At 38.8% G+C, this 9,924-nt stretch overlaps 2 long non-coding RNA genes and 1 other non-coding gene across 3 annotated transcripts; 1 reads left to right on the top strand and 2 right to left on the bottom strand.

The window, feature by feature from the left end:
* The first annotated feature begins 1,635 nt into the window (after nt 1-1,635).
* On the top strand, nt 1,636-2,342 carry LOC148083420 (uncharacterized). Its single transcript, XR_015710687.1, has 3 exons — nt 1,636-1,811; nt 1,894-1,939; nt 2,286-2,342. It is a non-coding gene; the product is annotated as an uncharacterized LOC148083420 (long non-coding RNA).
* A 3,275-nt stretch (nt 2,343-5,617) lies between these two features.
* LOC148083419 (uncharacterized) lies at nt 5,618-6,013 on the bottom strand. Its single transcript, XR_015710759.1, has 3 exons — nt 5,947-6,013; nt 5,818-5,880; nt 5,618-5,697 (listed from the first exon to the last, which is right to left on the bottom strand). It is a non-coding gene; the product is annotated as an uncharacterized LOC148083419 (long non-coding RNA).
* A 3,411-nt stretch (nt 6,014-9,424) lies between these two features.
* Nucleotides 9,425-9,496, bottom strand: trnaq-cug (transfer RNA glutamine (anticodon CUG)). Its single transcript has one exon. It is a non-coding gene; the product is annotated as a tRNA-Gln (tRNA).
* Nucleotides 9,497-9,924: the final 428 nt, after the last annotated feature.

Here is a 9,924-nt window from a genome sequence, read left to right as displayed (position 1 = left end):
TTTCGATCCATCGACCTCTGGGTTATGGGCCCAGCACGCTTCCGCTGCGCCACTCTGCTACAAGGCTTTTTGGTGAAAACCAGAAAGACCTTTTTAATGAAATGGTTGGAAACCCTGCTGCAGCAGTCGAAAGCCCTACTAAATGAATGACATTCAGTCAATGGGGCCCATCAACCTTGCTCTTATGGCGTTTCATTTGTGCCTCTATGTTGAGCGTGCAGAAAGACATTTTGAGCATCTTAGAAAATGTTTTGCGCGTATGTAAGTGATAGTTTGCATTTTATTTTTACTCGCGCGAAAAATAAAGTGGTTTGAGCAAACAAAAATTTATTTTACATGCAATAAATCTCACTTTGCGCACGCTTTTTCTGCTTTACGAGTGCTCAACTTCATCTCCCTGCGGGCGCTCGGATTTTCTTTTTGCGATCGCTCAACTTCTACACAGCGTTTCATTTGTGCCAATGAGTCGACCAATCACAGAGACCGGAGAAAGCTTGTTTCTGATTGGCTGTTTGGTTACCAACGGCAGCGAGGTGCCGGGAAAAGTGTTGCATTCAAGTGTTTCTGAACATTTAACAGTTCACTTCGGACCGACGGAAAAAGACGAAAAAATTAAAAATGTCGACTGAACAACAGGCAGAGCCACAGGTAAGTTGTTTTATGACTTTTATGTGGTCTTTATGCTGCGTCAAGGACTTAATAACCCCTCATAATCCCTGACGTTCAAGTACTATATTTACCACGCTAACCAGTGGCTAGCCGATAACGTATGTTGCTAACACTAGCTTATTTGAAATTAGACTTTTCGCTCCTACAAATAACTATTACTATCTTACTAAAATGCACTTGCTCTACGTACAAAAGATCTCAGAATTGTTGACGGAGCAGCGAATCACAGAAGCTAACGTAGCGAACCCAGCATTTGGCACCTAACTTCGAGGATAACAAAAACAAAACATTTATTTAGTAGAAGTTTAACAAAAACAAGGTCTAATGATTGCATTGCACACAATGTCTTTCATCTCATTTGTTATTATTCTGTTATGAAGCTCTATTGAGTTGAATCATGGATACTAGCCTGTATTACAGGAAGTTTAAATGTTACATTCTGAATTTACTCTTTCTGTCCAACAGGATGTGTTGCAACGACAAATGATGGAGAGACTTCTCACCAAATTGCAATCTGCATTAGAACACCAGCCACTAAATCTAGATTATTTGGAATTCCTGACACACCATGAACTTATTCTGTTCCAACACTTCTCTCTGGAAATAGGTGGTGTAACGGAAGTCATTGAAGGTCTTCTAAACCTCTACCATACTGTACAATCGGAGATTAATCAAAACTCTATGCCTGTCATAGAACAGGAAATTGTAAATGGCCCAGGCCCAGGTCACCCCAAAATTATGATTGAAAGGGAAAAGCTAGAACATTTGTTGGACATGCACCTCCCTGTTGCCTGCATTGCAAAATGCCTCAGCGTTTCAAGACGCACTCTTTACAGAAGAATGACTAAACTTGGCTTATCAGTAAGAGGAAAATATAGCATCATGACTGATGAAGAGTTAGACAGAACCATTTTAATGATTAAGGGTCAGATGCCAAATGCTGGTTACAGATTGATACAAGGACATTTGGTGTCAATGGGTGTACGAGTTCAGTGGCGTAGAATGATGGCCTCCATGCATCGTGTTGATGCTGCTGGAATCTTCTCACGAATCAAAGATTTTGGGTGTGTTGTGCGTCGAAGGTACTCTGTCCAAGGCCCTCTCTCCTTGGTCCACATTGACACAAACCACAAACTGATAAGGTAAAGTAAAATGTTCTGCAGATTCAGCATGGCATGTATAATCGCAAGATGGACATAATTATATATTACCCTTCTGGAACAGGTACAATATCGTGGTCTTTGGTGGAGTGGATGGCTACTCGAGAAAGGTAACTCCTCGAGCTGTTGATGAAGTTTTACTGAATGTTTTCTTCTGGTTTCCACAGCTGGTCATTTGTAGGAATTTTATAATTCCTACAAATAAATATTTGCTATGTCTTTCTGATCAGCAGCTGTGATGTTTTCCTGTGCAGGGCAATACAATTATTCTATACATGTGTGTAAGAAATACATTACTTGTAAACACATGATATATACAAGTCACGTTGTACTTTGTTGTACAATACGACTTGTATATATCATGGATTGTATAGGAAGTATGTCAAGCACCGGAGTTTGTAATTATTTTACTACAGAGAAAACCTATCATGAATATTTCTTATCGTTTCATTTCAGGTCTTCTATTTGGATGTTGCAACAAATAATAAAGCGTCAACTGCGTTCACATTCTTCTTGAAAGCAGTCCAGCTTCATGGCTTACCATCAAGGTATTATGGCCTGACAACTTAATTTGTGGGGAACGTAGAGGTTCTTCAAATCTCATTATTTTTATCACTTAATTTAAAACAGTATACTTAAACATCTTTAAATTAATTTGTTACATGTTACCATGTCAAATTATTCTTGTGAATAAAATACCTTTTCTCTTTTAGGGTAAGAGGAGATCAGGGAGTAGAAAACCTCAGGATTGCAGATTGCGGAGTACATGTTCACCACACAGGGAACAGGACGAGCCAGCTTTATCTCAGGAAAGAGTGTCCACAACCAGAGGTACAGTGTGTTGGTAAACCAATGATATTTTGGCTGTAAAGTATATATTGTAGCAGGTTGGAATTTTATTTAAATTGAAATCTGAGGTATAAATTAAAGTCTACCTATTTTACTTCTTTTCAGAATAGAGCGTCTTTGGCGTGACGTCTGGGTTGCAGTTAGCAGCAAGTACCATGATGTCATCCACTCTCTGGAGGAAGATGGTCTGCTGGATACATCTGATGTGGTTCACCTCTTTGGTGTGCACTACATATTTCTCCCTCGAATCCAAGCTGACCTCAACACCTTCAGTCAAGGCTGGAATAATCATCCTCTACGGACAGAGGGAGGTCTAACTCCAGAACAACTGTGGTGTATAGGGCATCTACAACATCTAGATGAAGCTGTGAGAGTAGAGGTATTTCCTCCTTCCTTCCTGTAGACCATAACTAGTGTTTGCTATGTGGGGCACACACATCATATTTTCTAGACATGTTTGTATATGCAAAAATCATGTTGAGATTATTTGGCTGTTCATTTTGTCTTAAACATTTTCAACTGTCACTTGACACTTTTAAAAATGTGAAATAGTACTTAGTAATACACAAAAAAATAATACCTTGATCCCAAAACACCACACATGTATGGTTGTCATAGAAATCATTAGAGGCCTATTGAACTGATTGTTTTTTGTTTTATCTGAAGGAACTTCAAGACCCTGGAATTGAATGGGAAAGTAGTGTACAACGAGAGGACCATCACGGAGCTGTTGTAGTTCCAGAGATAATGTGCCCACTGGATGATGAAGCCCTGGAAGCACTTCAGAGAAATGTTGATCCTCTGGCACATTCTTTGTCACATGGCCGCGACTTGTACATTCAATTCTTGCGCTGTACTTCGACATTGACAAGTCAATTAACAACAGATTGTCATCCAAGACAAACTTTAATAACACTGTATCAACTTTAAGAGGTCAATAGTAAACAATAAACGATATCTATTGTCTATGTTTTAAAAAAGAACGCTTATTAACAAATACAATTACTCTTAAACTCTGTGAAATCCACCACCATATTGCACTGCTTCTGTCAAAATTTTCTGAAATTCTTTGTACGTGCCAAGATGTCGCACTGGAAAGGTTATGGTCTGAGTGCACGCACTCACTATTGGATAACACACAGAGTGCTCTCCAAGGTGTTCCACACAGTCATGGTCAAAATTGCACGTTATTTTAAAGAGCCTTTTTTCAGAAGGAAGGATGGGGATGTGAGACTGCCCCGACATCCATTGGAGCACATGCGGAATTGTGAGACGCTGCACTTCAGCAGCAGTATCGTCTGGTTCATCATCTGTAATGGATATGCATGTCAGGTGGCATGAACAGTATGAACTCAAAGCCTTTTACATATTCTAGAACATGGTTGGCACATTAACTTTAACTGCCGAGGTAAAAGCCATTTTGCTTGTCACCCAAAAGTAAGCTAGTAACTAGTGATGGGCTGATGCAGGTCAGCATCTTCATTTATAGCATTTATATTTTTCTTTATTTTTAAAGAGGTTTAATTATAAAAGTGTTTCAAAGGCAATGGACAGATAACAAACTGCCATCTGGTGGGCAAATGAAGAAACTTAAATTCAACCTCAGATCCTCAATATGCATATTGCATTACAAACTACTAAATAAATAATTGGGGGATTAATTAATTAAATATATGGATTGAGTCATTAAGTCGAACACTTTATATACTACACCTGCTTCCTCAATCTCCTGCAAGAAATCCTGGAGGAAATTAATAATCCTCCTCTCACTTCTTTCCTTGTTTGTCCCCTTTTCACTGAACTGTGGCTCGCAGTTCATCATCATAAAATCAGCATCAGGCTATAAAAACATTAAATAAATATTTTCACAATGACAATGAAAAAAGACAATATTCTATTTATTAAAACATTAAAAATTGACTACATTTACTTACTTTGGTTATCTTTCCAGGAACAAACAGTGAGTGGCAAGCTTTAGGGTTTGCAACCATCTGACCAACCAAGCCATACAATTCCAAGCCCTTCCTAAGCTGCTGCAGTATTGGAATTAGCCGTGTTGTAGAATGTAGGACAATTGCTCTTTGAATAACACAAAAACATTGATAGGTTTGATAGATTGATTGGTTTTGAGATAGACATTTTTTTTAAATGTACTGTAAATGTTTTTTTTTAATGAAAAGTTTAATACCTAATGATGTTTTCTTTGCTGTCCAAGTTTATGTTGCTGGTGTATCCACAGCTCACAATCTCATCAGCATAGTCCAACAAGGTCTGATCTGTTGAACCTCTGACCTGTGTAATGCATTACTAAATTAGATATTGTGTATTCAATATTACATTTACAAACCTAGTTCAATACCTTTCTAATGAGAAGACGGGATTCAAGATCTGCCACATCCTGCTCAGACAGAGAATGGTAGTCTACTGCTCCTGTGCAGAGGGAGTTGTAGCACCATTCCTTCATAAAAGCAGGAGGTGGGCCACCTTGTGCCAGGCTGACAGCCATTATCTCACCAATAGTTCTGTGTGCAATGTACAATAAAAATCAAGTTAAAAAGGATATGCTTGGATTGAAAAAAATGGTTTAGTTTTGATCAAATAATAAACAACCAAGATGGCTCATCTGTAAAGTAATAACCACCAACCTGAAATTGTCATTATCAATGTCGGTCAAAGAGTATTTGGGATTTTTACCCTGGTTCCCGTCACCTTCAAAGAACCTCTTTTCAATACCTGAAATCATTTCTGTGGGAAATAGCAACATTGTTCCTGAGTTTGTTTTAAGTCAGAATAAAATGGTATGTACAACTAACCAGTCAAAAACTCTTTCCTAAGTGCTCCTGTATCAATGCCAGCCTCTCCAATAAAAACTACTTTCAGAGCACTTGTTGGAGACGCATTTTTTTTCCTTTTCCACTGGAGAATGCCCCTGTCAGGAAGTTCTTCTCTGTCGACACACAGTTGGAATTCTTTTATATTGTCCACCTGTTGTTCCAGGAAGTCCAATACATCTTCCACACTTAAACAAGAGGACAAACGGAGTACAAGATCAGCCAACACTGCCTTATGCAATTTGTAAAGTAAAAAAGAGTTAAATAAAATAAATAATAAAATATAGAATAAACTCATGAAAACAAACCTATTTGGCGTGGATACTGTAGTGTTGGCTTCTGTACTTGGACTTCTGAAATTTGGTACAGTGCTGTAGATGAAACAATATGAAGTTTTAAAAACATACATTACTAGATTATGCATACTATGAATTCACCTCTCTCCACACAGGCTAGCATGGACTGTGATGTCATCAATTGAGAATTCTTTGGTGCAAATTGGGCAAAGCACCTGAAATTTTAAATGAACTGTAAATAAATGATTCAGTGTTGAAAAAATGTAAATCAATATGCTGCTTTCATTAATTTGCACCGCATTACTCAAGGTTCTGTTTCTTCTCTCCTCTACATGTTTGTTGCGAGTACTAAAGCTTAGAGATAAAATAAATAAGGCCTGGACTCAAGATGGTTTTGACACTGAATAAACAGTGAACAGGTTGGAAGAAGGATGTTAGAAGTGGAAGCCTCCATTTGTTTATGTGCAATATTTACCTTTAACGTATTCTCCACAATAACCAAGTCATCAGAGGACTGCAAATATGAGAAACAGTAATGTTAGTAATGTATATGTTGAGCATCATTTTAATAAAGAAAATGTATATACTCTGTTCTCACATCATCAGTAGTCTCATCAGACTGTTTTCCTTTGCATCTTTTAATGTGCACTGCGAGCATCTGCAAAGGCATCACTTCATTGCACTGATGGCATTTTTTTCTCTTGGGCATTTTAGAAAAGTGCTTTGAGTCAGCAGGTAGAGGAGAGGTGTCCAATGATTCTTGTAGTGGAACTATATAAAACGTGGCTTTGCCACCAGCTGTGGCTCGCAACGCTCTGACATTATATCCCTCAGCTTCTGGTGGAATGACTGTGAGCTTTCGCCGTCCACTGCCACCTTATTTGTGTTACAAGAGAAAACAGCAAGTACTTTGAAATCAGGTTTTCTGGATTTTTCTATTCATATTCATGTTATACATATTTAGAGCATGACCAAAGACTAAACCAAAACAGTTGGAGACTAAAGAATGAAGTTAAAGTTGTATTAATCAAATAATCAATCAAACAAACCTGTAGCCTTGTGCAAGAGCCACCCTCCAGTCAAACCCTCCATTTTAAAAAACGTGTCTGTTAAAAGCACTGAAATCTTGACAGATGACAAAGAGAAGAGAGGGACAGCGACTGTGTCAAATGAAAAAGGCTTGAATTTGAATGGCAGTTAAAGCACTGTACCTCTGCATGGCCACCATTTTCAGGAAGCATCACTGTTTGTCTCCCCATTCCAGCCTGAAAAAGCTCAAGCTCCTCTGTTGGAAAAGGTGTGTGTGAAGTGTTTTTTGGTAGTAGAAAAAAATTGAAAGGGGTTTCCTTATTATTAATTTTTATCTGATGCTTGGTGGCAGTCAAACACCTTCTTTTGCCCCTGTTGGCACCGGATCTGAAATATCCAGGAAACGATCTATGAAAAGAAAAGAAGATGAGTGAAAAAAAATGTGCGCATTAAACTTTAAACTAGAGAAGAAGTATGTTTACCCACAACAAGATTGTCTGACAGTCATTCATCATATTGTCTTGAAAATACATGTGTGGCATATCTTACAAACCTTGCCATTTCTTGGGGCACTGTTACATTTCTGGGGGCCGGGTGCTCCGTCTCTGGGGGCCTTAAAGAGCTAGAAGCTAAAGTGCCCAGAAGACAGGACACCAGGTTTCTGGCAGCTGTCTCAACTGCACCTTGACCCTAAATAAATTCAGAATGTAACATTTAAACTTCCTGTAATACAGGCTAGTATCCATGATTCAACTCAATAGAGCTTCATAACAGAATAATAACAAATGAGATGAAAGACATTGTGTGCAATGCAATCATTAGACCTTGTTTTTGTTAAACTTCTACTAAATAAATGTTTTGTTTTTGTTATCCTCGAAGTTAGGTGCCAAATGCTGGGTTCGCTAGATTAGCTTCTGTGATTCGCTGCTCCATCTTTTGTACGTAGAGCAAGTGCATTTTAGTAAGATAGTAATAGTTATTTGTAGGAGCGAAAAGTCTAATTTCAAATAAGCTAGTGTTAGCAACATACGTTATCGGCTAGCCACTGGTTAGCGTGGTAAATATAGTACTTGAACGTCAGGGATTATGAGGGGTTATTAAGTCCTTGACGCAGCATAAAGACCACATAAAAGTCATAAAACAACTTACCTGTGGCTCTGCCTGTTGTTCAGTCGACATTTTTAATTTTTTCGTCTTTTTCCGTCGGTCCGAAGTGAACTGTTAAATGTTCAGAAACACTTGAATGCAACACTTTTCCCGGCACCTCGCTGCCGTTGGTAACCAAACATCCAATCAGAAACAAGCTTTCTCCGGTCTCTGTGATTGGTCGACTCATTGGCACAAATGAAACGCTGTGTAGAAGTTGAGAGATCGCAAAAAGAAAATCCGAGCGCCCGCAGGGAGATGAAGTTGAGCACTCGTAAAGCAGAAAAAGCGTGCGCAAAGTGAGATTTATTGCATGTAAAATAAATTTTTGTTTGCTCAAACCACTTTATTTTTCGCGCGAGTAAAAATAAAATGCAAACTATCACTTACATACGCGCAAAACATTTTCTAAGATGCTCAAAATGTCTTTCTGCACGCTCAACATAGAGGCACAAATGAAACGCCATATGCTCTGACCTAAGTCCCCTCGTTCAAAGGCTCATAAATGTTAGATTAAAATGATTAAACACTATACGTATACGCCATACTTAAATGAATGCTAAAAGATAATCAAAATATGAAGTACAAATTACCCGCTTGATCTAAGATCTTAAACATTTGACTACACATTCACAATCAACATTTCACTCAGACTGATTCACAAGACAAGCTTGAAACAGAATTAGAGATACGACACCGGTAATTTAAAACATCTGTTTATCTGCAAATCACACCTTAAATCATAGATCAAACAACGAAACAAGACACATCCGGGAAAGGGGGGCTAAAAGACGGAAACCCCCACCCGAGAACATTTGAACGACTAGATTACAAGAAAACAAATCAGGATGTCTCTCTACGGGGGATCGGGACACAGGGAACTTGAAATAACCATTTGGCCGGAAAGGGACGATCCCCCGGACCGGAAATTTGCCTTAAATATAGCGATGTTTCTACAGATCGGGGACCGGGACTATTGACCTGTACAGTCGCCGGGACTTAGTGTGTCCGGTCGCGATCGTAAAGCTTGTATTTTGTTTGACTTGGAGCGGCGAATAAACGACCTGTGAAACACTGATTGTCCATCTTTCTCCACGAAGCAAAGCATAAGAACCGGAACGGGAAGTGGCATCGTGTTGGAGCGATGTACTGACTCTGTGTTTTGAACGTTTTATAAATCCATAACATTTAAATGATATGTATATAGACGTACAGTTTTTACTACTACAGAATGAGACCAAAATGCAATCTAGCAGAGGATGGTTTCGATCCATCGACCTCTGGGTTATGGGCCCAGCACGCTTCCGCTGCGCCACTCTGCTACAAGAGTTGTTGTTATAAAACAGCAAGATGTTTTAACAAAAGGTTGGAAGACTTCTTAACGACGCTAGAGTCAATAGAACTAAGTAAAAATGAAAGGAGGCAGCAGTTCTTCTAAATCAAGAGGTTCCACCGAGACTTGAACTCGGATCACTGGATTCAGAGTCGAGAGTGCTAACCATTACACCATGGAACCAATGGTAACTACATGACGTGTAAACAAGATGTTTCATAATCAAGTACACTAAAGCAAAAGTGAAGATAGCGAACAGGTTTAACTGTTGATCAAAGAGTCTCTAAAATATCCCAAAGGTTTATCTTTTCAACCTTGAGAAATATCTTTTCCTTCGAGCCGGATTTGAACGAGCGGCCTAAGGATGTCTTTAATGCTCTACAATCATAGATCAAACAACGAAGCAAGGTGTGTCCGGTCGCGATTGTAAAGCTTGTATTTTATTTGACTTGGAGCGGCGAATAAACGACCTGTGAAACACTGATTGCCCATTTTTCTCCACAAAGCAAAGCATAAGTACCGGAACGGGAAGTGGCGTCGTGTTGGAGCGATGTACGTACTCCGTGTTTCGATCATTTTATAAATCCATAATATTTAAATGATATGTATAT

The sequence above is a fragment of the Callionymus lyra genome, chromosome 3 (assembly GCF_982586985.1).
Source record: "Callionymus lyra chromosome 3, fCalLyr1.hap1.1, whole genome shotgun sequence".
Taxonomy (NCBI): Eukaryota; Metazoa; Chordata; class Actinopteri; order Syngnathiformes; family Callionymidae; genus Callionymus; species Callionymus lyra.
The sequence above is the reverse complement of the archived record's forward strand: the minus strand, read 5'-3'. Positions and strand labels throughout refer to the sequence as shown.